The 26,715-nt window shown below is 44.0% G+C and overlaps 1 long non-coding RNA gene across 1 annotated transcript in view; it reads right to left on the reverse strand.

Annotated features, from left to right (window-relative positions):
* Nucleotides 1-391: 391 nt before the first annotated feature.
* The window catches only part of LOC116664077, a 42,506-nt gene continuing 16,182 nt past the window's right edge, over nucleotides 392-26,715 (reverse strand). Inside the window, exons 3-4 of the long non-coding RNA XR_004320410.1 lie at nucleotides 10,941-11,104; nucleotides 392-1,271 (exon numbers count right to left, since the gene is read on the reverse strand). This is a non-coding gene — a long non-coding RNA (uncharacterized LOC116664077). The remainder of the gene's footprint in view (nucleotides 1,272-10,940; nucleotides 11,105-26,715) is intronic.

Consider the following 26,715-nt stretch of genomic DNA (forward strand, 5'->3'; position numbering starts at 1 on the left):
TATATATATATACACATTCATATATATGTGTGTGTGTGTGTATACATACACACACACCACAACTTCTTTATCCAGTCTTCTGTTGATGGACATTTAGGCTGTTTCCATGTCTTGGCTATTGCAAATAGTGGTGCTATGAACATTGGGGTGCAGGTGTCTTTTCGAATTAGAGTTTTCTCCAGATACATGCCCAGGAGTAGGATTTCTGGATCATATGGTAACTCTATTTTTAGTTTTTTAAGGAACCTCCATAGTTTTTTTCCATAATGCCTGCACCAAACTGCATTCCCACCAACAGTGTAGGAAGGTTCCTTTTTCTCCACACCCTCTCCAGCATTTATTATTTTGTAGGCTTTTTGATGATGGCCATTCTGACCAGTGTGTGGTGATACCTCATTGTAGTTTTGATTTACATTTCTCTGATAATTAGCAAAGCTGAGCATCTTTTCATTGCCTATTGGCCTTCTAATAGGTAGCATACCCCTTCTAATGGCCAAAAATAATCCTTTGTTTTGCAGAAATGATAATGTGTATCATCAAACATTTCTAATGCTACCCAAATTCTTTTTCACACTCTAGTTGCCTTCTATTTATTTACGTGGTTGGGATTCATTATTGAAGGTGTAAGGAACTTGGCAGCACCAAGGCACTTGGCAAGAAAACCTCTTCCTTTTCTTATACTAGTAATTAAAAGCCTGTTGCAAAAGGAAGTAAATCTGGTAGTTCAAATGAGTAGATAGTTATTAGGCTAATAGAATCTGTGCCCTGTTGTGGTACAAACAGCACAGAAAGCTCGGGTCCCACAAGCAGGATAGTCCTTGATAAGTCACTTCATGTCTTTGAGGCTCAGGTTTCCTACCAGCAAATTCAGAAAGCGAGCCCAGATACCTTCCTAGGTCCCTTCCTGCTCTGCCACTTCATGGCTGCATGGATCCTGGTTAAGAAAACACGCAGCTGGAAGTAGAGAACTTGGGGCTTTACTCCATTGTAGTCATTAATTCTCTTGATCAAATGGGTCTAGTTCTTTTAGGGGCACAGCTGGATGACACTTCCTCCTCCTCTGATGGCCGCCATAGCCACATGACTGGCTGGTGGTCCATGGAATGTGGTGCTTCCCTCTCAGGCAGAAGCTTTAAAAGAGCCAGTGCAAGATTCACTGTGTTCTCTCTTCCTGTCTCAGTGTTCATGCACTCAGAGAGACGCAGCCGCCTTTGTCCGGGTCCCTAAGTGAGAACAGTGTAGAGCAGAGAATCACTTGAACCATGACGGACCTATAGTGCAAACAAGAAATAAACTGTCGTTGTTTTAAGCCAGTGAGACTTGGGGTCTGTTTGTTATTGACACTTACCCTGGCACAGCTTGACGAGCCTATCATGAGAGTGCCAGATACGTCTCTGAAAGTCTGAAACTTCAGAGCACTGACAGGCATCTCCTAGTATGCATATCACTCACTTTGCACATATGAAGGATTTTTCAGTGATCTTCCCGGCCATTCTAATGCCTAGTGGAATCTGTAGTTGTCTTCCTCCCCCTCTTTCATCATCTTTCTTCTTTTTTTATTCATCTCTGTTCCCTTTTAATCTGTTTCCTAAACTTGTGACCTGTGTCCCTATTTTATATTCCGTCTTCTGAGAACTCGCTCTCTCCTCTCCCATTCCCTCCTGTGCTTCTCCTTTCCCTACAAAGCCTTTTCTTGACACTTATCCCCTGACAATTGCTTCCCTGGGTCTGCCTTTCAGCTTCATAAAGCCCCATGTGGTCCCTACCTCGGGGTTTTTTCATGTATCTTCCTTCTTTCTTTTGGATCCTGTCTAATCTGTTCTGTCTGAATTCTCTAATCAAATGGACAAACACCTTCTCAAATACATTTTGGGCCATTCCCATCCTCCTTGACCTCCCTACTGCCCCTACGAGGGCAGACGACACCTTCTTTCTTCTTTGGTAACTGTCAGTTTCAGTGACTCTTTCATTTCTCAGGACTCTTCCAAATTATGGACATTCACTTTTATTTCAATTCAACAAACAGTTCCTGCATCTTTACTTTGAAAGGGTCACTGTGGTGTCAGTGAGAAACCTAAAGGCTGTCTGGCCATCAGAGACAGGGTTGAGGAGTAATGCACCGTGTGAGTGCTAGAAATATTTCTGGGAAAGGACAAGCCCGACTGTCGAGAGTGGTGAGAGTTATCTGCTGGTATAGATCCAGCTCCATTTTGTGTTTACCAGGCGATTACCGGGTGCAGGCAAAGGATACCCACAGCTAAGTGAGCACATACCTGAATCAGAGCTGTGGTCAGGAGCCACACACAGAAGGTTAATAGAAGCTGACGAGGTAGTAGCGAATGGGAGCTTGGAGGGGAGCTAGAGGATAGTGTAGCCAAATACTGATGGTCTGAGTTTGGCTGGCAGGGAGGTCCCATTAAAGAGCCAGGGGGCACCTTCAAAGTCCTGCTATGGTGTGAATTAAAGGTGCTACCTGACAACTGACCAGTGAGAGAGGGGAACGTACCTGCAACTTGTCCTAATTCAGAGTGGATTGAGATACCTGTCACAAATGGCAGTAGAGTAAAGGAAGTGTTCTTTCTGACTGGGGCAGCTGTAGACACTCAGGTAAAGAAGGCTGTGCAGAGGAGATGTGAGCCGGCCTCACCCACAGACTGGGGGCAGTAATCCCTATCGTGCAGGCACTGGTGACAAGTTATGCAGAGAGGTCACATGAGGTGGAGGGTCAGGTACATGGAAGCTTGGCACGTGCTTGTGGAATTTCACCAGCTGCAGAAGATGGGGTAAGAGACGGGGGAGGCAAAGACTGGCTACCATACTCTCTCTCTTTGACACCTGATTTGTTTCTCTTTCCTTTGAGATTGAACTTGTCCCAGATGGTGGCCTTAAGCATGGCTCTTCTGAGGCAGACTGTAATTCTAAAGTGAAGGTTAGTTTGCAAAGTGGCTAAGAGTGTAGATTTTGCTGAGTTTGCTGAGTGGGTTTGCTGAGTGGGTGAACCCAGCTTATCCACTGAGTCCTCCATTTTTCCATCTGTAAAATGAAAACAATTACAAGATTATAGTGAAGTTGAGGGAGGTGATGCCTAAATAGAGTCAAGGCATTTGGGAAGTGTTCAATAAAGTATGTTCTATTATAACTAAACGTGGTAATCAGTGGTTAGTCGAGAGGACAGAAACCACTCTAGACATTTCAAGCAGAAAAAGACTTAACACAGGAAATCAGGTGCTTTTGAAACCTTAGGAAGAACTGGCTGCATAAGTTAAAGCAAGCGGGCAGCCACTAGCTTTCAGCTTTCCCCCCATAGCTGTGATTCTGAGAATCAGGAAGTGACAGCCACCTCCCAGAGGTCAAGAAACTGTAGAAAACCACTGCAGCCAATGGTCACAGCTGGCGGTGCAACCCCTGACAGTCAGAGGAACATGGAAGCCACTGATAGCATGTGGCCAAAACCATATGTTCACCAGCGCTCCCAGAATAAGTAACTTCTGCTTCTCTTCCAACACTCATTTAAGTACCTGTCACAGGCAGAACCTAAACTATAGCAGGAACCCTGCTGGCCCAGGAACCTGGGACATGCAGATCCCAGCCATCACTCCCTGAGACTCGGGGAGAGCACGGAAGAGGCTGAGGATGATGCAAGGGCCAACAAGTAATGCCCGGCGTGCGGAGGATGTGCCTGGATCTCAGATTCTATCCATCGGCTGGCAGGCTCCTTTCTATTTCCTTTCTGTGGCAGCTTCTTTTGCTAGCTGACACCAGCAGGGACCGTGGCTCTCTTCCTTTGAGCTTCTGAGTCTGAGCCTACGATTGACTGGCTGATGCTGGGTCTCTGGCTGAACCCAGGGAATGCCCCCTATCACCCTCAGTCCCCCTGCGTGCCACAGCAAGGTCAGTGTCGTCTTTGTGATCCGTGCCAAATGCATTCACAGTGTTTTGGATCCAACTACACAGACTTTAGGCTGGAAGGGAGACGGTTTTAGCTCTTAGAATGCTTTAGCAACATACAATTCTTCTCCACAAAGTGCCTCCCATATGTCCTGGCAAAATTCCCACACTTTCTTTCCTTTGGAGCAGTTTTAAGCTGACCGAGAGTTAAGAGCTTGGCCTTCCTGCTTTAGATCAGCCGCCCACTGGCTGTGGAACCCTGGGCAAGTTGCTCCCCCTGTCTGGGCCTTGGGGGTCATGGAATAGGTGTGTTAAGTTAGACGGCCTCCGGGCTCTCCTCCAGGCCTGTGTTACGATTGGAGGCTGCAGAGGGCAGTGGTCAGATCACAGAGCAGCACACAGACAGTGCTGCCAGGGCTTCAAATGCTGTGACTACTGTCTGTCTGCTGCACAACACACCTCTTACCCCACCTTGGTAACAACTCTTGGGTCAGAGGCCACAAGAGGAACACCTGACCTGGTGGTCACTTTGTCACCATTAGTACAGCTCAGATACTGCTCGAGATCTCGTGCATCCCTGTGCCAAGGGCTGGGGCGCCGTTGAGAGGCCCGGCAAATCCGTGTTAGGACAGGGACGTGTTACGGCTCATTCTCGCCTTTGAGGCCCTCTTTGTTTGGAAGACGCTTGTTGTCTAAAGGCAGCTAAATTTAGCCATATTTTGTCAGCTAGAATGTACGCTCCCGAAGAGCAGCCTAGCAGATCTCAGCCATGTCACACTTCATTAGTCATGCGAGCACTTAAAAGCGCGCTGGAGGAGCCGGCTTCCTGGGATTGGTGGGGGCAGCGCTGAGAAGTGCCCTGCTGACTCTTTTAGGATTTACCTCCAGAAGCAGGATGCAGGGGAAAGCATGAAATCGCCCAAACAATGACTGATTTCTTTTTCCTTTTCTTGCAAGATTGACAAATGGGATATTCAAATGAGGAGAAAATGTACACAGTGGGATAGATAGTGTTCCCGTGGCCTTTTTCTTAGACACACCATCCAGGTACCCACCTCCCACCTCGGTTTGCATTTGGAGATACACATTGCTTAGTGGCTGCATTTGACTAACTATTTAAGGTGCAGACACGGAGAGAAAGGAGCCTTTGTTGAGTTCCTACTTTGGAGAATGCCTCCCTACCTCCTCATTTCCCCGAGTTCTAGAAGATAATGCAATAAAATAAATGATGTAACCCTCATTTTACAAAACAAAAAACAAAAGCTCAAAGAGGTGAATGACAAGGGCCAGGTTGTAATTAAAGTCTGCTTAACTCCTAAGTCCGTGTTCTCTCCACAGCTAGGGTTAAGGTAAATACGCTGAGGAATTCAACTTAATCATGGTTTTGAGATTTAAACAGTCTTGTCTTTATTTTTTTAATTAATTAATTAATTAGTTTATTTATTTTTAAAATTGAAGTATAGTTGATTTACTATGTTGTGTTGTTTTCTGGTGTACAGCATAGTGATTGAGTTCTACCTGTGTATGCATTCTTTTTCATGATAGGTAATTACAAGCTATTGAATATAGTTCCCTGTGCTATACAGTAGGAGTAGTTAGTGTCTGCAAATCCTGAACTCCCAATTTATCCCTCCCCTCTTCCCCTTTGGTAACCATACGTTTGTTTTCTGTGTCTGTGAGTAAAACAGCCCTGTCCTTATACTGGCTTCCTATTTCAATGTGCCCAGCGCTCTCTCAGTGCTGTGTCCTCTCACCCTGCAAGGCCAAGGGTCAGGATGTCTGTTCGAGCAAGGGCTGGGGCTCTCCAGCCACCTGGCACTCTCCATGGGGTCAGGCCCAGCACACTCTGGCAACTGCTGAGCGAAAACTCCTGTCTGAAAAAGGAGAAGTGTCTGCTCTTCCGTGGGGCCCACAAAATGAAAAGGCAAAACCCTTCTGCTATGAAGAGTAAAAAAGAACTCTCCACACTTTTGTTCATCTGTGATTCTGTGGCAGCTTGATCATTTAAACTCGCTTCTAACAAACTCTTCCTGTAAAATTTCTGGAGTTTCTAAATAAAGATACACGCTTAATTCAATATGACAAGATGCCTCCAAGCATCCTGCAAAGAGTCATGGCTTCAGTGTCCCGACCCCTCTTCCTGGGATTTAAAGGCCCAATGAAAACACCAGGCAGGATTGTCTGAGATCTTCTCTCCTATCTAGAAGAGCTTAATTGGAATCCATGAGCTTTGTGAACTGGCTCTCTGAACATTAGTGATGGAAGGGGCCTTGGAGGTGAGAAAACAAAGATAGGACACGTGAAGTGATCCATGCAAGATTTGACTGCCAGTTAGTGACAGAACCTGGGCTAAACCCGGCTCTTCTGACTTGAACATCAGTGGATAAAACAGCATGGGAGAGTTGAAGGAAGAAGCCTCTACTCTTGACAACTCCTGTTAATAAGCTGCATGACCTTAGGAAACTCTTAACCAATCTGAGTCTCAATTTATTCATCCAAAACAGAATGAAGAGTTGCGAAGAGAATGAGTGATAATAAAGTACCCAGGTAAGGACTGTCATAGCGTGGGCAGCTAGTAGTATTTATTTAGGGGTGAAAACACTAAAAGTTACAGGGGGTTCAGAGAAGGTAAGAGACCAGCAATCTTGGTAAGGGATGACTGCTTAGAAAAGGATGTTGAGTTACATCTCTGATAATGTTTGGACAGGAGTAAGAACGGGTAGGGCAGTGTTGAGGGGACAATGAAATGAATTGTCCTACTTGCTTATAGGCAAGAAAGCAAAGATCCAACTTGAGGACAATGAGTAAACATGTTTAACTGAAGCATTAAATTCAGGAACTTGAGTTGCTGGAGATCAAACCACCACCATCACTTTGAGAAGAACTTGAACATCATGCAAGGAAGTTGCAGATGCAGGCATGTGGGAACCTTTGAAGGGTTTTGTCCAGAAGAATTACGAAACTCAGTACATCAGTCAGGTAATGACATGGAGGGTGAACTGGAAGAGGGAGCAGCTGGAGGTTAGAAAACTTGTGGAGAGATTCTTGTAGAGAGCCAGGCAGGAGAGAAAGAACACAAATGAAATGTGTGGCAGCTGAGATGAATAGGAAGCGATGAGTGTGGAGGATATTTTAAAGGAAAAGTTGGCAGGAAGAATCAATACTATTGTAGGAAAGAGAATTTAATTAGCTTTGTTAAGTGGAGAAAGAATATTCATGGCTTGTTGGGTTGAAAACTATATTTTAAAGAAAAGGTGTCCCAATCCACAAATCTAAGGAAAAAAGAACATGATAAATGATTAAGCCAAAATGACTAAAAGACTTTAAGAAATGATAAAACAGACTCAAATGAAGATGAAATGTTCAAGATCTGCAAGTCTTGGCTCAAACAAAACCCCTTAGGGTTAACTTTTAATGTGCATCTTGGTGATTTGTCAAAGTCTTTTCGCTAATGACAGATCTAGTTGCTGAAAAATGATGGTTGCATATTGAAATCAGTACCATATAAAGCCTTTTCTCTACCTTCCCTTTTTTGTACAGGGAGGTTCACTGAGTCTATGTAAGCCTTTCTTAATCATCGTATGTATTTTTTAACTTAATAGTAATGCTTACAGCCACCTTTCTCAAAGAATGTTTGGCAGAAGGCTGGACCTCTGAGCTGTCCCGTGAAGATAGGGACATAGTCAAATAAGGTCCAGAAATGTCATGTACCAGTCAGAAGTCGGTCAGGAGACAGAAACCTACCAATTATTTGAACAGAAGAAAAGTTAGTATAAAGACAGAAAAATTTTAACTAAGTAACTGAGAAGGCAGAATAGAAATACCAAGTTATCACAGAGGTAGCAACTGCAGAAGCAGTAATCACCCCCGGGACTGATATTATTAAACAGCCCAGCTGGTATTATAGGGCTGGTTCTGTTAAATCACAGAAGCTTGCAGTAGGGACAGCACGCTGCTGAAACTTAGACCTCTGAGGAGGGGGTGCAGCTTGCCAGGTGCTAGACTCTGAGCTTGAAGGAGGAGGGGTCCCCTTGGGTCTGTGATCTAGACTTCCAAGGTGGAGAGCTAGCTGGCTGGTGCTGGCATCTCAGATGCAAAGGGGCTGATTCTGCAAGTGTTGGAAGAAGAACAAAATGGATTCAGCTGCTGCTACGAGAAGCACTTGCTGCTGCCAACACAAAGAAGAGCTGCGAGGGTGACCCAGGAGTGAAACATGCAAGAGACCAACAGGAAGTTCCTCCTCCAACCTCCCTGTCTTCCCCCCACCAGCGCCCTCTAGTGCCGAGCATATCAGGGGGCCAGGCGGCAAAGCAGAGTCCAGTCCCAGCGCAGCAAACCAAGTGAATGGGATGGGTTTAGAGCTGAGACACAATAATTTAGTAAGAGGCATATACCACTTAGGGAATCAACCTCTTGGATAGTCCCTCTGTTTGTCAAAGGCTCTGGGCAGTTCTAGCAAAAGAAAAAGTTCACTTTGTGTACCCGAGCATCCCTTCTTCTCCTTCCCCTTCCCCAGCACAATGAGACACAAATGTGAAAACCAGTGGGCTGGATCTATACATATGGGCATAGAAGAATGCCCATCACAGATCACTTTACTTCTACATGTAAGACAAATTATATGTTTATATAAAAATAGGGACAAAAGCTGAAAGCTACTCACTAAAGTGTAAACAGTGGTTACCTGTTGCCGGGGAGGGTATTAGTTACAGGGTTTCCTTCACTTTCTACCTCCCTTCTAGAGTGTTTGAATTTTAACATGAGTGTGTATTGTTTCATACTCAGAAAAAAAATACCATCACTTTTCGGTTTAGGGGGAAAAAAAAGCTTCCTTAGAAAAGGCAATCTTCACAATGCTGTCAGTGTTTCTGTTAATATGTGGCACCAAAATGAATGTAGTCTTTTTGGAGAGAAGGAAGAAGGAAGGTAGGCAGCGTTTCCTAAACACCTTCTGCCTGCCGAGCTGTTGGGAAGGTGCATGCATCATCCCATTTAATCTCCTCATCAGTTCTATTGCTCCCGTTTCCCAGATGAGGAACAGGGCTCAGAGGCAGACGTAATTTCCCCAATACCTAATAAGGAGGAGGAGCTACTGCAAACCTACTACACTCTACTGTTTCATTATCTATCTTGCAGTTGTATCTTTTATATTCCTTAAATTTAATGTGTTCTTTCTCCCTGATGATTTTTTTTTTAATATCCAAGGAAATAAATCTTATTTTCCTGACATACCTTAATCCTTTTGAGAGTTGTTATGGGCCCCTCAAAATTCATATGTTGAAGCCCTAACCTGCAGTACCTCAGAATGTATTTGGAGATACAGCCTTTACCAAGGTGATTAGAATGAGGCTGTTAGGGTGGGCCCTAATCCAGTCTGACTGGTGTTACGAGAAGAGGAAATGTGGACACACACAGAGACACCAGGAAGGTGTGCATATAGACTGAGGGGAGACCATGCAAAGACACTGTGAGAAGGAGACCATTTGCAGACCAGAGAGAGAGACCTCAGAAGAAATCAAACCTGCTAACACCCTGATCTGTGATGTCTAGCCCCATAGCGGTGAGGAAGCTTCCGTTTTGTAAGCGCCCATTCTGTGGTATGCTGTTATGGCAGCCGTGGCAAACTAGCACAAGGGAAGCATTATGGTTTATACTTGTTTAAATGGGCTACCAGTGCTTTGCACGTAGCAGGTCCTTTGTAAGCATTTCGATTATTTATCACTTTGATCATCTTCCTTACATTCATTTATTCAGGAAGTCTTACTTGAGCAGCTCCCTGTGCCAGGCACTATTCTAGACCCCGGGATAAACAGTGGACAAAACAAGAAAAATCACTGCCACCATGAAGCTTAGATTTTACAAGGGGAGAAGATAAGAAACAAGGTAGATAAGTAAATACACACTACTTTAGACACTGATAAATAAGTAACATATATGTTGTGTTAAAGAGTGATAAATGTTAAGAAGAGAGAAAAAGATAAAGCTAGGAAGAGGATGTGGAATGGGAGAGAGGGGTGTCCAGGGAAGACTTCAGGAAGTAGGTGATGTTGGGATAAAGACCTTTATCACTATTAGAATAAGATCCCCTGCAAATCAGAGGGCAGTCGTGAGTAGGTTTCCAAGTTCATTTCTCCTAAAAGTCAGCGAACATGTGCTTCCTGCACTCTTCCAAATCCAAACTTGCATTGCGATAGGTCATTAGCGGCTAAGAGATACACAAGTCAATTTCAGACCTGCTTATTGCTACAGAAAACTGATTACTCCCAGAACAGATTTTCTGGTTCAGAAACACTCCCTCCCTCCCGACCCCCTTTCAAAGCTTTATCATGGCAATTGCTTAAAAAAAAAAAAAGAAGATAGAAAATGCCTAAAAGTTATTTTCATCCAGTCAAAAATGGAAATAGCTTTTAGCCTGTGTTTGCATTCCCACTGGAAAGGACCTGCAACGTTTTCTATTTGCTCACACAGCTTGGTGTTTGAACAGCAACAGAAAACAGTAAAGGGTAGTAGTTGGAGGAGAGCAGAGAGGCTGAATCATTTCCAGGATTTACTGATTTGCTGGCTGACCTCGACTAAATCTCCTTAACCTCTCTTTCTTGAAGCCATCACTTCACACAATAGCAGGGATAAAGAAATTTGCGGTTTTGATGTTGTTATCAAATGTTTAGGGCTTCTGGTGAGAAGAGACAAAAGCAGACTGCTGTGTTTGCATAGTGTTTCCATTCACCTTCCTCTCTGCTCTGGGTTCTGCTGTAATCAACCCTGGGCAGGCGGTTCCTCTCCCAGCCCTCCTAGACCCCTGAGAAGACAGGCTGCCTGCACCCTCTCTGGTCCTCTGGCTCTTTGAGGACAGCTTTGCTCAGACCTGGTGGCTGTGAGCTAACTGTTAAGCCTGTGGCTGCCTTGACCTGCAGCATCCCCTTGTTTCAGCACAATTTCAGCTTCATGATGCCTTTCTGTACCTGGAGGGCCATGTCAGTGGCAGGAGAGAAACCTTGTGGACAGGAAGGACTAAATGAATTTCACAGATTCCACTAAGCCACCCTGGTTACCTGGGAATAAAGGGCATGGATGAAGGAGGCAGCCTCCCAGAGAGGACCTTCCCTCGGGATGCCTCTCCCGGGTGCTGGTCCTGAGATTGGTGGAAGCAGACCTTCTGTGTTCTGTAACTGCTAATGTGAGATACCAGCAGCCGTGAAGTGCTCCCTTTGGGCTCCTGAAACAGACAAGGAAAGGTGGTGCAAGGTGAAGAGGCTCTTGGTAATTGAGGCCTGGAGGCTACCAGCAGCATCCCCCATTCGGCGCGTTCCCAGGCCCTCATCCTCTTGTGCCAGATCCCCTTAGGATTCCCCCCAGTGACAGATGGCCCTCTCGGATGGCCAGTCGGCACAGATGTGATCTCCCAGCCTTTAGATAAACAATAGCCCTTGCTGGCATGGACAGTAACCTAAATTTCTCCAATTATAAGTGCAGCAAATGCCACAGTCTTGGACGACGCTGTTTCTAGGCCCCTGTGGTCAATTTAAGGACACAAGCACCGCACGCAGTGGAAGAGGGACGCATGTATGGGAAAAGCCTGAAAGTTTGGTCCCAGCTCCTTCACCAAAGGGCTGAACGACCTTGGCCAAGTTACTTGCCCACTCCAGGCCTCAGTGTCCTTGTTCACGCTGATTTACAGCCTGCGATCCGTGTGAAATGCACATGTCAATTTCAGTATCTGCCCTTTGAGATCCTACTAAGCTCACCCCACTTGTAGTAAGGTCCTCACAGGATCTGGGGGTTGAGAGTATGAAGGGGAGAAGACTTGTGGCCACCCCCTCACGTCTGCCTCCGAGTTCTCATTTCAGGTTAATTCCCTCATTGATAGCTCATGTCTGTGAATCCAGGTCTGGCCTGTGATGATCTCATTACAGCCCTTAGCTTCCTCATTGATTTCCATCCATGAACAATCACACGTATGATTTCCTCGCACAGAGCCTTTGTGTGGGAGGCAGACCTAAAACACTGAGGAGCAGAGTGAAGTAAACCATAAAGACTTGTCCTGAGAAATTCTGCTACTTGCAAATCCGTCCCTGCTGACCTAGGCACCAGATTGGAGGGGCCACATGGAGGGCACCACAGGGGAGGGACCTCTTTCTCCCTCCCATACTCCCTGCTTCCTCTAAGAAAGAAAAGGAAATCCTCTCACTTTCTGTGAAGCTCAATTAATTTGCCCTTGTCTTCCAGTTCTGCCTTTTCTTTCCAGACCTTGTCCGAGGCTGAGGCTTTGTGGTTTCACTGCCAAATAGCCCAATCATGTATTTTCCTCAGTGCGGTTAGTTCCTTTCCTAAGAGGAGTCCTGGTGCTAGTTGTTATGTTAACACATGCATTTAATCCCTCCACACTTGCAAGCCCTTCAGATTTCGATCTATCAAGAAGTGGTTGAACACCTACTGAGCTTGGCATGTGGCTGCTCACTATGGGATCAAAAAAAAAAACAAAACAAGGAAACGATGTATCCAAACTGGCACCTACTCAGGTGGTAAAACAAGATTAAAACACACAGAGAACTGTATTATAATTAACTGGCAACATGTATACCGGGAGAGGTTAAGAAAAGGAAGGACCCACCTGATACAGGGGGATCTTCACAGATGGTAAATCTTGTCCGCAACAGGTAGGCTGCCTGCACCAGTATTTCTGGAGGAGTAGGTCATTTTCAAAGTCTAACAAACAGAGCTACCACCCTCTGAGACGTGGAGTGGTAGTCTATTTGAACACATACCTCGTTGGGAAGTTCAGTTTGAGCCGATGGGTGATTCCAGCGCACAGGTAACACTGACCCTCACCTCGTTTCCCTCTGTTCTCCTTCTTGGTGAGCACTCACTGTAAACCGGCCCCATGGCAGGGCCACATCCTTACCGTCGTGGAGCTGTGTTCTGGACAGTTCAGTCATGGGGCTGGTGGTTATGTGCTGAAATTCACCCACCATCAGGAACAGGCACCTGAAGTCTGGTTGTCAGCCCAAATGCTTGGCTCAGTGGCACACACCCATGAGACTGTGACTGAGGGCAAAGCACTGTCCACGAGTGGAGACACTGAGGAAAATGCAAATACAAGCCCAGGACTTCTTAATCAGCTAGTATGCACTCTCTCATTCATTTTTTTTCACTGGCCGTTTTTAGAATGCTCAGTATGTGCCAGAGGATAGAAAAGGGACTATAACTCATTCCAGAAGGGGGAGCCCTTCTGGAATTCCAGTCTTTCAAATCCCGCAAGACAACTACTGTGATAGAAATGGGTAATGAGAGCTCTGGGAGCACAAAGTAAGAAGAAACTAACCATCTAGGTCTAAGGGTTATCAGGGAAGGCTTATAGAGGAGGTGACTTTTTGAAGAGGTGTACCAACTCTCTAAGCAGAAATAGAGAATATGGAATCTGTAAAAGCTTAAACATGTTCAAGCACCTTCCAGAAATAGAAATTCAAAATAGCTTTTGTCAAACTGTTGAGGGTAGAGTACAGGAGAAGAGAGGGTAGAGTCAGAGACATCCATAGGTCAGATCTTTCATTAAACCATGTTTGAGATAAACAACAAGGTCCTACTGTATATAGCACAGGAAACTACATTCACTATCTTGTAATAACCTATAGTAAAAAGAATATGAAAAGGAATATATATATATATACACACACTCACATATAACTGAATCACTGTGCTGTACACCAGAAACTAACACAACACTATAAATCAACTATACTTCAATTAAAAGAATTTAAAAAAAAAACCCATGTTTGGCTTTCATTCCATAGCAGTGGGGTGCTATTACTGGAGCAAAGGGCTCAGATGTTCACACTGCCTCTTAGGCAACTCTGGTATTGGTGTGAAGGGTGCACTGAATGACAAGAGGCTGGTAAACAGTGAGACAGATCGGAAAGGGCTATGGTCATCCAAGGGAGATATGATGAGGGACTCAACTAACTGTGATTGGAGAAATACAGAGTTTGCCGAGCCCCAGTCTAGCTGTTGCTTCATAAAAGAAAAATGCCTTAGTTAAGAGTATGGTCCTGCTGTATCAGTGCACTTTCTTTGTAGTAAGAATTGTACCCTGAGATGAAAAAGAGAGGCATTTATCTCTAGTCTTCTGCTTGAAGGTGACCTGTAAGAACCCAGGATGGTGGCCGCGAGGGAGCTGCAGGCTGGCCTGCGAGCCCCTCTCCTCTCACAGTCACTGCCTGAAGATGCACCGGTGGCTGAACAGCACGTGCCTCTTCTGCTGCCTCTCCTTAACGGGATGAAGTCCCCGAGTGCAAGGGGGAAAGTGGGCCACTCGGCACAGAAGTGATTATAAAAATTGACTTTTATGTTGGTTGTAGATTCTCTGACATGCCTCCCACCCCGTGGCGTGAGAGAAGAAAAAGTGTCACAGGTCGCCCCAAGAAGGCAGGACGCAGCGCTCGCCGGGAACTTCTGCCAGCCTGGCAATCTGGTGCTGCGGCCAAACGTGTCCTCCAGAAACGTGGAGCCGAAGGACATCCTGGCTGCCCCTTGCCTCCCTCCTCAGAGCTGCTGTTCAAGAGTGAGCTCTCTCTTCACGCCTCTAAATATTTCCCTGAATCTTTATTCTGAGGTGTGAAGTTGTTTTGCCAGGGAGTTTAGATTTTGCAGCTGGGTTTGGGGAGGCAGCAGAGAAAGAGTCCAATAAACTCCCTCCTCCTAAGCTACAGACACCAATTAAACAACCATGCTTGCACCTGGAACGGCAGAAATTGCTTTGAACTCCTTAATCTGTAGCCATAATTGCCAGATCATATGTAGAAATGTGGGATTTGGGAGTCCTTACAGATGATAGTGAAATGGCCCATTTATGGCCCTTCCTTGGCTAGAATGTTTCTTGAATGAGTTGTTTTCTGTTTATTGGCTCTGGCTGTATAGTGCCAAACATCTGATCAGTGGAGCCAAAATTTCCACCCATTATTTGCTGAGCAATATGAAAATGAAATAATATGAAAATAATGGGGGAAAGGGTAATGTGCGTACAAGGGAGGGGTAGGAAGGGGGGGAGCTGTCTACACCATTCCAAACATTTAGATTGGCTCAAGTTTTCACTTAATTGAAAAGCTCCTTCTCAATGATGTGTTATGGACACAACTCTTTTGAGTGTCTGAGAGACTCTTAAGTCTGTTTTCATGAAAATTCTACGGTGCCCTCCCTTCTTCTGGGTCAGGCAGTTATTTTGGTCTTTCAGCTTGGGCTTTCTGAATATTTGGAATGTTATTCTAATGGTGGTGTGTTGAGCCCAAAATGTGTTCAATGAAAAATCAGGAAGCAAAGATGTGGTTTCCTCCCCGTCGAATTCCATGGAAAAGGCCCAGTGAATGTTAGTGGTCTCTAAAATTCCTCAAAATCCTGGAGGTTTATAGTAAATAACCAGGACCTTAGGTGAGAGATGTAAGGAAACAGAGACTGACTTCAGCTGTCTCCCACCAGGCATCATCTAATCAGCACTGTCTATTCCTCTTTCGACTGCTTCCAAGTGACCTATCTTTTGAGGTCAGGTTGTTTTGATTGCTTATTTTTTGTGCTAATATTTGATTGAGCCCTTCCCATATACCAGATGCTGCTTCACATCCATTATCTGACTCAGCCTTCAAGGTAGATACTGTTATTATTCCCATTTTACAGGTGAGAAAACTGAAACACAGAGGGATCAAATAGTAGTGTGGCCATCCACAGTGCAGTCCCTGTCCCCTGGGTTTCCTTTACAGTTACTGTCTGCAGCGTAAATCTGGAAAATATCTGTCGTCTAATAAGTATTATATAACTTTGACAGTTTTGCTTGTTCTCTTTAATTACCATTTAATTCATGTGCTTTGTCTGTGAATTTTTTTCTCAAATATATTTTAAGTTATGGTAAAGGGCAGGCCACGTCTTCAGTATCTTTACATTTGTCATAGCCGTCCAAGCTGCCTGAGAACCTGGGGGTGACACAGAGACGGCAGGCCTGTCTTATTAGCAGCAGCAGCTGATCCTTTGCCACAGTGACTTGAGTCAGTCATGTTGAAGCTGACCTCCTGTGGGGGCTTGCTCCCGCAACCCATCTCCATCTGGGGCGGGGAGGTGTGACTGGGTGCTCTGAAACATCTCAGTGCTGCTCAGAAATTTGGAGCTCTGGGTTATGGGTGAGATTTACCCACTTGTTAGTACCAGCTGGAACAATGGACAAGTTTTGAAGGCTGGAGACATTTGTCTGACTTGAGTGTTGGCATTTTAGTAAGCCCCCTCCCCAGAATGGTAAATGGGGGCTTGAGAAGGAGGTAGAGTAGGCAGCCAGTGTACAAATGTATAAGATATCTTTTCTGGAGATTACACGGACTATGCCAGCAAAACTTGCAAAGTGGTTTCTGTGTTCTTGGAGTTGTCATTTTTTCACTTTATTTGGCTGTGAAGCTGATTTTCACACAGGCCTGGTGGTTGTGAAAGTAAACACAAGTATAGTATTAATATCCCCTGCATATATTTAGGTAAAATGACATCCAGTGGAAGTCAAGGAGTGGTTTGCTTACTCATGGTTCTTGGAAACTGCGCACTGATTTAATACTTATGTTCCCCACTGTTACTTCCTAACAGTATCTTCTCCTCAACTTCTACAAATTTTTACAAATTTAAGCAAATGAAATATGCTTAAAATATCAAATGAGTATTTTGCAGCCACTCTACTTTGAGAATCTGCCAGGCCTACTCAGAACATGATTCTGGAGTATTTTGCTCTGAAGCTTTGGGAATTGGGGAATTCATTCATTCCTTTGGCTTCCTAGGCTATCGACTGCTGTTAAGTACACATGTCTTTCTTCTAATTAGTTACCCCTATTTTGCAAGAATCCTCACTGGACTACTGAGCTGACCTCAGCTCCTTATCAGCTCTGGCATATTTTAGGAATGAAGTGGTTCCTCAGCCAACATGCTCTTCAGCAGCAATTGCTCTAGCTGAGAGGAGGCTCTCTCCAGCAGTGAGTGTGGTTGGCAGTTAGATGTTCGGGCAGCCCCAAAGTGGGCCTTCCTCACCTGTGACTAACCGTGCTTTATTTTATTCTGTAGTGAGAGCTAATAACAGTGCTATAGTCTGCTATTTCTAGGGCATTCCCAGTTCTTTGTAGATGACTAGTGTGCATTAAGTATTTGGTTCAAAGATACATAAACCTAGTCCTTGACTTCAAGGAGTTTATAATCTCTTTTGGAGAGATAATGACCCAATAATGTAAATTAACCAAAAATTCAGTGTCAGGTAGAACTGCCAAAAATTGTACAGTAAGTGCCAAGTGATTGGTAATTATCAGCATTAAAGGCAGTCACCATGGTCGGAGTCATCAGAACTTTGCTGAGTGGCAAGAGGAAGTGGGCTGTGTTTATTAAGTACCTGTTGGATGTCAAGCTCCTGGCTGTTTATTCCCTTACATTTAGTCTTCAAATTGGTTCCGAATCATTTATTTAAAAAAAAAATTCATTAGTATTTTTATTGGGATTGCATTAAGCCTGTAAGGAGTGCCTCCCAAATTACAATATTTAGCCCGCTCTTCTAGAACCATTGTGCTTCTCTGTATTCAGCTCTTCTTTTGAGTCACCAGATGAAGCATTAGCCTTTCCTTCATATATATCACATTTCTCGCAGAGTTACTTCTAGGTACTATGTGCGTGCGTTTAACACTGTAACGAATGGATGTTTTCCTACATATGGTTGTATGGTCTAAGTTGATATTGTTGGAAAGCTATTCTGTTTTAAAAATGTATTCGTCTTGTATCTGACCAGTGTCCTGAATCCTCCTCTTAATTCTAAGCAGGCTCATCTTGAGGGAGTGTCTTGGTTATCTTGAATTCTCTACCTTTATTGAAAGGCCGCCTGAAAAGAACAAATGTGTCTTCCTCAACTAGAGTTACACCGCTCACTTCTCTTTCATGACTGCTGCATGGCCTAGATCTTTCAGAACAACAGTCAACAATTTGGTGATATTTTATATTCTCTTATTTCTAATTTTTCTAGGAATGTCTCTCATCTAGTGATTCTCAACATTCAATATGTATTAGAATCACCTGGGAGAAGAGCCTCAGGTGGGCGTATTTAGGGTGTAGGGGAGAAGTATCTCCACAAGCAAATTCTGATGTTCATCACTTTTACTGTTATCGCTACTATTATTCATTATTATTATCATCATTGTAGAATTTGTTAAAAATGTTTTATACATTTGTACAGTTTATCAACAACAATGTGCAAATACAGTGTACAATGTATTAAATTGCATTTCATACAAACATTACTGTAGCTCTTAAGAATATGACTAAGTTCCACATTCTGTTCTAAGCACTTAATGTGCATCCCTTGAGTTATGCTCACACTAACCCTATGTGATAAGAAGTTATAATGCCCATTTTATAGACAGAAACAGGGCAGAAAAATTAAGTAATCTGTTAAACATCTCATAGGCAGAAAATGTATAGCCAGACTACAAACCTATGCCAGAATGATTTGAGAGCACATCTAACTAACTAACATTGTTCATGGCTAAGTGCAGTGGACAGTGATCATATTAAGGCTCCTTCTATCCCCAGTTTTATGAAATATTCTTAAAAATTTTTAGCTACGGCTTGTTCAGTATTCATTGACATGGTTTTTGTCCCTTGCTCTATTGATGTTATTCATTATAGTGATAGTTTTCTTAATATTAAATCACTCATTTATTCTTGGATAGTTTATCTGATTACAGAGGATAATTATTGTAGTTGCTGTTGAATTTGTTCAATTCTATTAAGTATTTTTTGGCCTGCATTGATTAGTGTTCTTGAGCCATAGGTTGGGGGGGAGGGTTATGTGTATTAAATTTAGGTTTCAGGGTCATACTTCCTTCATTTTAAAAAACTGCATAGCTTTTCAGCTTTCTCTATGTTCTGAAACAAATTATGTGACAGCAGACTGATGTGATGTGGTTCCTTCAGTGTTTGAAGGGATTCACCCATAAAGCCTTATGGCCTCTTGACATGGTTTGTAGATGATTCTTTAATAACTTATAAAATGTCTTCTGTGGTGATTGATCTGTGGGAAATCATTCCTTACAGGTGAAAAAGGTGTCACTGTTATTTTCTGCAACCTGCTCATTATTGAAGACTCAGAAAACACAAAAAGTAGAGAGAAGCAGAAAAATAATCACCAGAGTCCCACACTGGAGATCCACCGCATTACCATTAATGGATTTCTTTCCACTTTTTTCAAACTCACAATTTTTGAATTTACACTGCACACTGAGTTTTGTATCCTGCTCTTCTCAATTAAAGTGATAGCATAAGCATTTTTCTTTTATTATAAAGATTGTTTTAAAATACTGAATGATATTCCTCCAATTTCAGGGTATGCTATCTGGATTTAAAGTTGGCACACTTGTTTAATGAGTTGCTTTCTTTCTCAGCTAGCTGTGGAACAAAGGAACAAAGGGATGATAGTATACAAATGAATTATCATTAATAACCATCCTGCTCTGAGATGTTCCCAGGCTGTGAGTGCAAGAGAGAGCCAGGGTAGATATCTATGCCTGCCAGTTTAACTCACTTCCATTTTAATATTAAATATTCAGTTGATTGATAATTGTGTCATTCTACGCTAAGATACGGAAATAATCAGAGTGGAGAATAACTCCATTGGTGTAGGGGAATGAGACAAGAGGATTCCTGGAAGATGGGACAGCTTTAGTGTGTTTTACAGGATGAATAGAAATTTCTAGGACAATGGCAAATAGAAAAGTCAAAGACCTAGAGGCATGAAACAGGGAGGCATTGGGGGGAGTTATAAATAGTTACTGAAACGTGAAGAGGTGAAGGACAGGTGGTAGAACATGGGCCCAGAGAGGTGTGTGCTGCTGAGATAAATGAACAGTAACCCTCAGTAGCCAGTGATCTGGAGGCTGAGTGCAGTGGGACCCTCTCACTTAGCTGTCTCTGTCGATATCATCCCAGCCTGCAGGTGCTGTCAAGCCAAGTTTTAAAAAAATATTTTTAAGTAGATGCCTTTTTAATCCTGATTTCCTCAAATTCTTATTTAGTAGGTAATTATTTTCTGTTTAGTTGGCAGTAATTAGTTGGTGTTTTAGTTTATGTTCTCCCAGAGGCAGACCCCAAGACAAGGATTTGAGTACAAGTAATTTATGTGTGAAGTGATCCCAGGAGGTAGGAGTAGATGACTGGGAAAGGGAGAACGGGAAGGAAAGGTAGCCGGTAGCATCACTGCTGTGGGCAACTGGAGCTTCATCCCACCCGGAACTCCCAGAATATAAAACAAGCCCCTGCAGAGTCATCCCACCTGGGAAGCAAGGGAGCTGGGGTATGTATACACCAACTCCTACTGATCAGTTTTCAGTCAAGGATTGCTGGGGAACAGTGGGTGGTTAGTTCCCTGAATGCCTGGCCTGCTATGTATGCAAGCAAAGTGGGCTCTGGAGGCCAGAGGAAGAGGTGCAGATGGAAGTCAGGCCAGCATGCACTGAATAAGGTTCAAGGGGATGTGGGTAGGGTGCTGACAACTGGGTATTTCATACTCTAGACATAATGTAATGAAAATTTTTAAAGCTGCTTTGTGTCTATAGGCCTTTGATTCTTTTGACAAGTACCAGGCAATCTTAAAAATCATAGAGACCACTACCATTCTTACTCAGATCTCTTAGATTTCATGCCTACAGATCGTTCACATAGCCCCATTTGAACTCCCAGTGACTCAACACTCCCTCTCTTCCTCCCAAGAGAGCCCATCAAATCTCCAAACTGCTCTGTCTTTTAAAAAAATGTCTCCTAATAGTCTGCAAAGACCTGTCTAGTATACACTCCCTCTTGGTTGCATGCTGAGAAAATCTGATTTCTCATTTCCATGGGGTTCGCAGCACTGGCTATGTGTCACAGTCACTTAGAGGACTTTTAAAGTGTATAGATTTAGAGAGGGAGCTCTCTCTCCATGACACCTAAATAAGAATTTCTTGGGGGTGGAACTGAAGGATCTGTAAAGTTATCCCAGGGTGTTCTTACAGGGCCAGTCAAGCTCTGGTCTGTGGATTAGAGTTTGGGACAGTTGCTCTAGACAGTATTCTTCGGTAAAATGTAGGTAGCCACCACATCCATCTTAAAGTTCCCCTTTCCAAGGAAAAGCTTCCCATTCCAGCATATATCCCTAAAAGGACCTGGTTTGAGTCCCTTCAGCATTCTGTCCCCTCTTCTGAATATAGTTGTACCTATTTTTACAGTAAAATGTGTCACCAAGAACTGAATATAATTGTGATCAGTGAGTGTGGAGCACAACAGAATTGTCCTCTCTTGCCTTCTAAACACCATAATTTCATTAATGCAGCCTCAGGTCACATTAATGCTTTCTGAGGCCAATTAAGCTGTAGATTCAGGATGAACTCACCATTGGCTGAAGTTTCAAAGTCTCCCTTCTTTACTTTGCAAGTTGGACTTTCAGTTGAATTTGGTTTTGACTCAAGAGCAGTACTCTTATTGTTTTCCCTGTTCTTCAGTATTTGTTTATCCTGATTCCAAAGCCTACTATAAGGCAGATGATAAGGAGATAGCGTCAACAGGATTTGGTCAATTAAATACTAAGCAGTGATTAAGATGACGGGTCAAGGATGCCACCAAGGATTCTAGCTTGAGAAGCTACATGAAGCTTTTATTAACGATTATGGGAGGTGAAGCAGCTGGATGGTGGCGTAGAAGTGATTCATTCAGTGTAGCCAGGTTGAGGTTTTGGTGTATCAGCTAGAAATGTCTAACAGAGAGACATGGAGCTCTGAAAGCTGGCTACATATGTAAATTTGGAGCTCATAGGCTTCTAACTGACAGTTGAAGCTACAGAACTACTCCTCCTAGCTTAGGTTGCTAGGTTTAAAGACTGTCCTCCAGTTGCCATTGATTATTCAGAATATATTTCTGTATTAAACCCATTCGCATAGCATAAGAAATCTTGTCAAATTCCTAAGCTTCATTCCTAAATGAAGTTCAGATACATTATTTCTATCTCATTTCCCTGATGTCGCAGATTAATAACCAGGTAAGACGAGTGAGGTCTGACTTCAGGAACGAGCCATTAGCAAATTGTTTCTGTTTACAATTCTAGTCACAAAGTTATTTGTTCATAGTTTTAAGTAATGCCTTATGGCTTGATCAGAAGTCTTTGCATATGAATTGCATTCAAACCTGGCTCTCTTTTAAGTTTTTGTAAATTGTTTTAAGGCCTTTGGCGAGCTAAACATAGTTTCAACAAGCATTCTTTCTCCAGGAAGAAACTTTTAGGAAAAGCACCGATGAATTAATTTAGAAAATAAAAGTAAGCCAAAACAGTCTTAATAAAGGTACCAACTGTCTCTTTCTCAGCACTCAGGTCTCAAGTTGCGACATGGTTAAAACAAGAGAAAGCATTTTGGGGTTTCATTGGAGAAGTGGTCCCTGGGATTAAATTCTCCTTTATTCTGACTTCAAACAGAACAGAGCAACAGGATGGGGTTCTCCGTGCTTTCAGTATGTACGTGATCACTTCCTTGTTATGAATTGCTTTTAAATTATTCCCTTTGCTCCTGTTTACCTCATTATTCTTTGAGCATAAATCTTACCCTCAAATAATTTATGCGTAAAGGAATCCGATAGAGGAATAGAACGGGCTCACCAAGTGTCTCCTGCTCATTACAAGTGAATAAATAAATAGGAATGCCTAACAATCATTCTCATCAAAAGAATGTGTTTTTTTTTTTTCCTGGACATCTCTAATAATTACTGAGGGATTAGGGGACTCTAACCACTGTGAAGCTTGGTAGAGGCATATCAAAATCAGCACAGTCAGATATCTGGAATTCAGCCCTGGTGATGTTATTTTCTGCCATGATAAACCTCTTCGCTGATTAATCAGACATTTTAGCTGTTGGGAGCTTAACTGTCTGTCATGATAGTTTGAGCTTAGGGGTAAAGTGTGTTTTATTGGGGGAGAGTGTAGTCATAGTAGAGTACTACTTTATCATGACACAATTTGGGTCATTGATACAGTCTTTTGCCTCAGACTATCTTCTAATGCATGTTCACTCTGAGTTAATGATGAACAAAAGAATGGATCTCATTGGCCTACATGGGCAACAGGCATACATCTTTAATCTTAATAGCACAGCACCCCAACCAGCTGAGTATTCTCATTTCTGATAGCCTTCTTTTTCTTCTATCAAATCTAACAGTCAAATGCCCAAGTTAATTTAGTCTCCCTTTATTCCCATGGTGGTTCACTCAGTGTCTCTCCGACTGGGAAGGGTACTGGCTCCTGACTCTTCTTTGGCAGCAGCGGCTCATACTAGATAGTGAGCTTAGGGCGGGCAGAGGATGCTGAATTTCATCCCAGCCTTGATACGAATGAATCCCATCTGAAGTTTACCCCCATTGGAGAGGATGTGTGCCCTTCTGCCCAGATCCCCCTCTAGGAATAAAAAGAAAATGTTCCTCCAGGTGCTGGGAGTGTTTGCAGAAGACATCCCTTGGGCCCTTTTTGGGAATTGCCTCAGCTGAAGAAGACTGTCTCACCATAGGTCACCCCAGCTTCCACAGGCAGCCCACGTTCAGTTCAGTGACTGATGACATGAGTATAAAAGCCAAGGCCCTGCCCGAACTCAGGACAACTTTAGAGGACCATCTCCACTCCAGAGCTCCCCACTGGGTCCCCAGGGCTTGCCCTGGGACTTCATTACAGCTAGCATCTCCCTCTGCCCAATTCTGTTTCCTTTCCCTCCCTCCCACAGGTGCTGTTCCTGGGAGCTTTCTCTGATAAAAGCCTTGCATGCTAATCTCCAGCACAGAGTCTATTCCCCAGGGACCCACTCAACTTTGATGTGTATAAAGTAGCTTTATTTTATGTTATTTCATTGATTGTACCCCAGCTTGTTCCAAAAAAAGAATTTAATTCAGATCAAGAGAAGTCTGATTAAGCAAATCCAGTAGTGATCAGTGCCACTTTGGGGACTTGGCTTTTGGCTGATATATATATGGCAGGTCATCAGAATAAATGAGGAAATGAAAAGGCTTTTAAAATAGGTGTTTTGAGGCCCTCTTCTTTAATAGGACTCTCCAGTGAGGCCTGGGCATCTGTATTTTGTTCAGAGTTCCCCCGGGTCTTCTGAAGTGCAGTTTTGTTTCAGAGTCATGGCTCTCTGCCATGCAGGCATCCTGACTTATTATGGAAAACTCAAGGCATCAAGCCCCCAAACTGGTTCTTCCGGTGCCCTGACAGAAATTGGACCTTATTAATAATTTCAAAATGGATCACTTCTGTTTTCTTCTTGGCTCCAGGAGAAATGTATCTCTGGGAAAGTTTCCAGGGTGTTTTGGGTCTGCGCTCTCACAGATACTCAGATCTAGCCAACAACTGATACATGCTCCAAACCTAGGAGGTCTTGACTTGGGGGGCTCTTAGAGGAGAAGCCCAACCCTACAACCACTGAAGAGGCCTGGGAGCTGGAGGCCGTGGGCTCAGATTTGCCAGCCACTGTGCTCCATGGGCCAAAAGACACGCACAAGCTCTCAGAAGCTTTGAACAACCTTTGGATCCCTTCTCAAGCTCTGCCAAGATGAAGCTACCCCTAGGAATCCACTGGAGAGAAGGCTTGGGCACCGTACTAGGTCTTAAGAGCGTGCTTCATCCTCCGACAAAGGCATGTTTTTTTGGGTGGAGAGCAGTCAGATGCTTAGTTGGGTCATATGCTTTCCCTGGTGTTCTTTGAGAAAGTTGTTGAAGTTTTCAGGTTTCATTCAGGGCTCACCCAGGACTCTTTCTCAACCTGATGGCACCCCCATCCTTCAGTACCACCCCCACCGCCATCACCAATGCCCCTACCCTTACTTCTTTATCTAGTGCTCAGTGGCATAAACTCTTTATCTTGGAAGCTATTAAATTAATCGTTTCCTAAGGAGACTTTGGGGGATAAATTTTCACTAGTGGGATTTTAGTCCCTCTGGCAGGGCATGGGGAGATTTTTTTTAGCACACCATGAATTCCTAGTTCAGCTTCAAGTCATGCAGGAAAAGAGACTGCCTCCTGTGTCTGACTCTGAAGCTGTCCCAAGGAGGGCAGGAGGGTGTGCAGGGGACTGGGCTGTGACAGCCAAAAGAGTTCTCCCACCAGGTCTCCAGTACAGGGGTGCAAAAGAGCAAGGACCCACCTGCTACACTTGGAAATCCATCACTGCATTTGCACCGAAGCCATGCCTTCCCTGGGTTTGTCTTATCTACGGACTGAAAATGGCCAAGATCATAAGGCCGGCCCATTTCTGGGAGACATAGAACTCCTCTGACAGGCAGTTTGGATTCCAGGGCTCCCCAGCAACCTTGCAGAACCTCTCTTAGACTGCATGGCAGTCAAGAATGCTCTTTTTTCTCTCCCTCTTTTTTGCTGAGGGATCAGAACCACCTGGCGGTCTGACAGCTCTTTCACATCTCCCAGCTTTGCCCTGTTTTCTCTCACATGCATTTCCTCTAATAAAATCCTTGCACATTTAATCCCTTCTTGGCTTCTGCTTTTCCAAAACCCAGATTAATGAACTAGTCTTCTGTCTTGGCTGCCAATATTTGACTATTTACTAATTAACTCCTTCCACCACCACTATCCCCCATCTCAGAAGAGTAAGAAATGATCCTTTCCACTGGGACCAAGGGTTTTAGGCTCAGAAAGCCTCAGAGGAAATGTGGGGTAAGAAATAGCCACCACCAAGTCGGAATGAGATAATAATTAGAATAGCTGGAAGTACGAACAAGAACATTCCCGTCTGTTATTAATGTAATCTTCCTAACTACTTCATAAGATAGGAGGAGAGGGAGAACTGGTGTTTACGGAGCACCTGCCACATGCCATGCGTTTGCCTCACAATTTTCATAAGAGGAACAGCCCCTGTGGACAGATGAGGAACCTGAGGCGTGGACAGGCAGTGAGATTACTCCAAGGTTACACTGCTAGCAAGAGACGAGCCTGTATTCAAACACAGCATTGTTGGGCCTCAAAATCTGGGTGGTGCCCATGTGCTAGGACTGAAATAAGGATTTCTGCTCCAGTCTTGACTGTGTGATGGGGAAATGGTGTTAGTTGCCTCAGCAGCCAGGCAGGCACTAGCAGGTCGTTTCCTGGTCTTGCTGACGAGCCAAGGGGGACACCTTTGTGCTGCCCTAAGTGTCCCTGCACCAAGCAACTGTGAAAACAGACTCCTGGGGGCTCTAAGCAAGAGCAAATGCTTCAGACTCCCTGGTGAGGCACTGCCAGGACCAATGGCAAAGCCTGGGAGAGCAAGAGGGAAGATGAGGAGCTGTCTTGAATACATGGAAAGTCCAAGGCAAAAACAAACAAACAGCAAAACCTTTCTCTCGAAGGCAAAGCAGAGCTGGGTCCTCACTAGTAAGCAGCGCGTCCTCTCACAGACCCCGCACCATCACTCCCGACTGAGAGCTGCTCTCCTCTCCCTTTGCCTGGATACTAATTGGATTGGGATTAACAAGGTGGAGGGAGAGGGGATTTGGGAAGAGGTACCCAATCTTGTCCCGGACCCTACGCCACCGTGGCATGGCTCTGCTGCCCTCAGCAGGAAGAGGGGCTTCTTCAGCTCAATGGGAATTTCAGTTCCCTGGAGAAACTGGCTTCTTGAGATATGGAGGAAGTTTAAATCTCCTTACCTAATGCAAGAGGTGGTCACAGAATTTAGGAATGACTTCTACCCTCTTTTTAGAGCCAAAAGGTGTTCTGTAACAACAGAAAGTATAGAAGCTCTGAATATAGAAGCTCTTTGAAAGATTCTACTTTTGTTA

The sequence above is a fragment of the Camelus ferus genome, chromosome 6, assembly GCF_009834535.1.
Source record: "Camelus ferus isolate YT-003-E chromosome 6, BCGSAC_Cfer_1.0, whole genome shotgun sequence".
Classification (NCBI taxonomy): Eukaryota; Metazoa; Chordata; class Mammalia; order Artiodactyla; family Camelidae; genus Camelus; species Camelus ferus.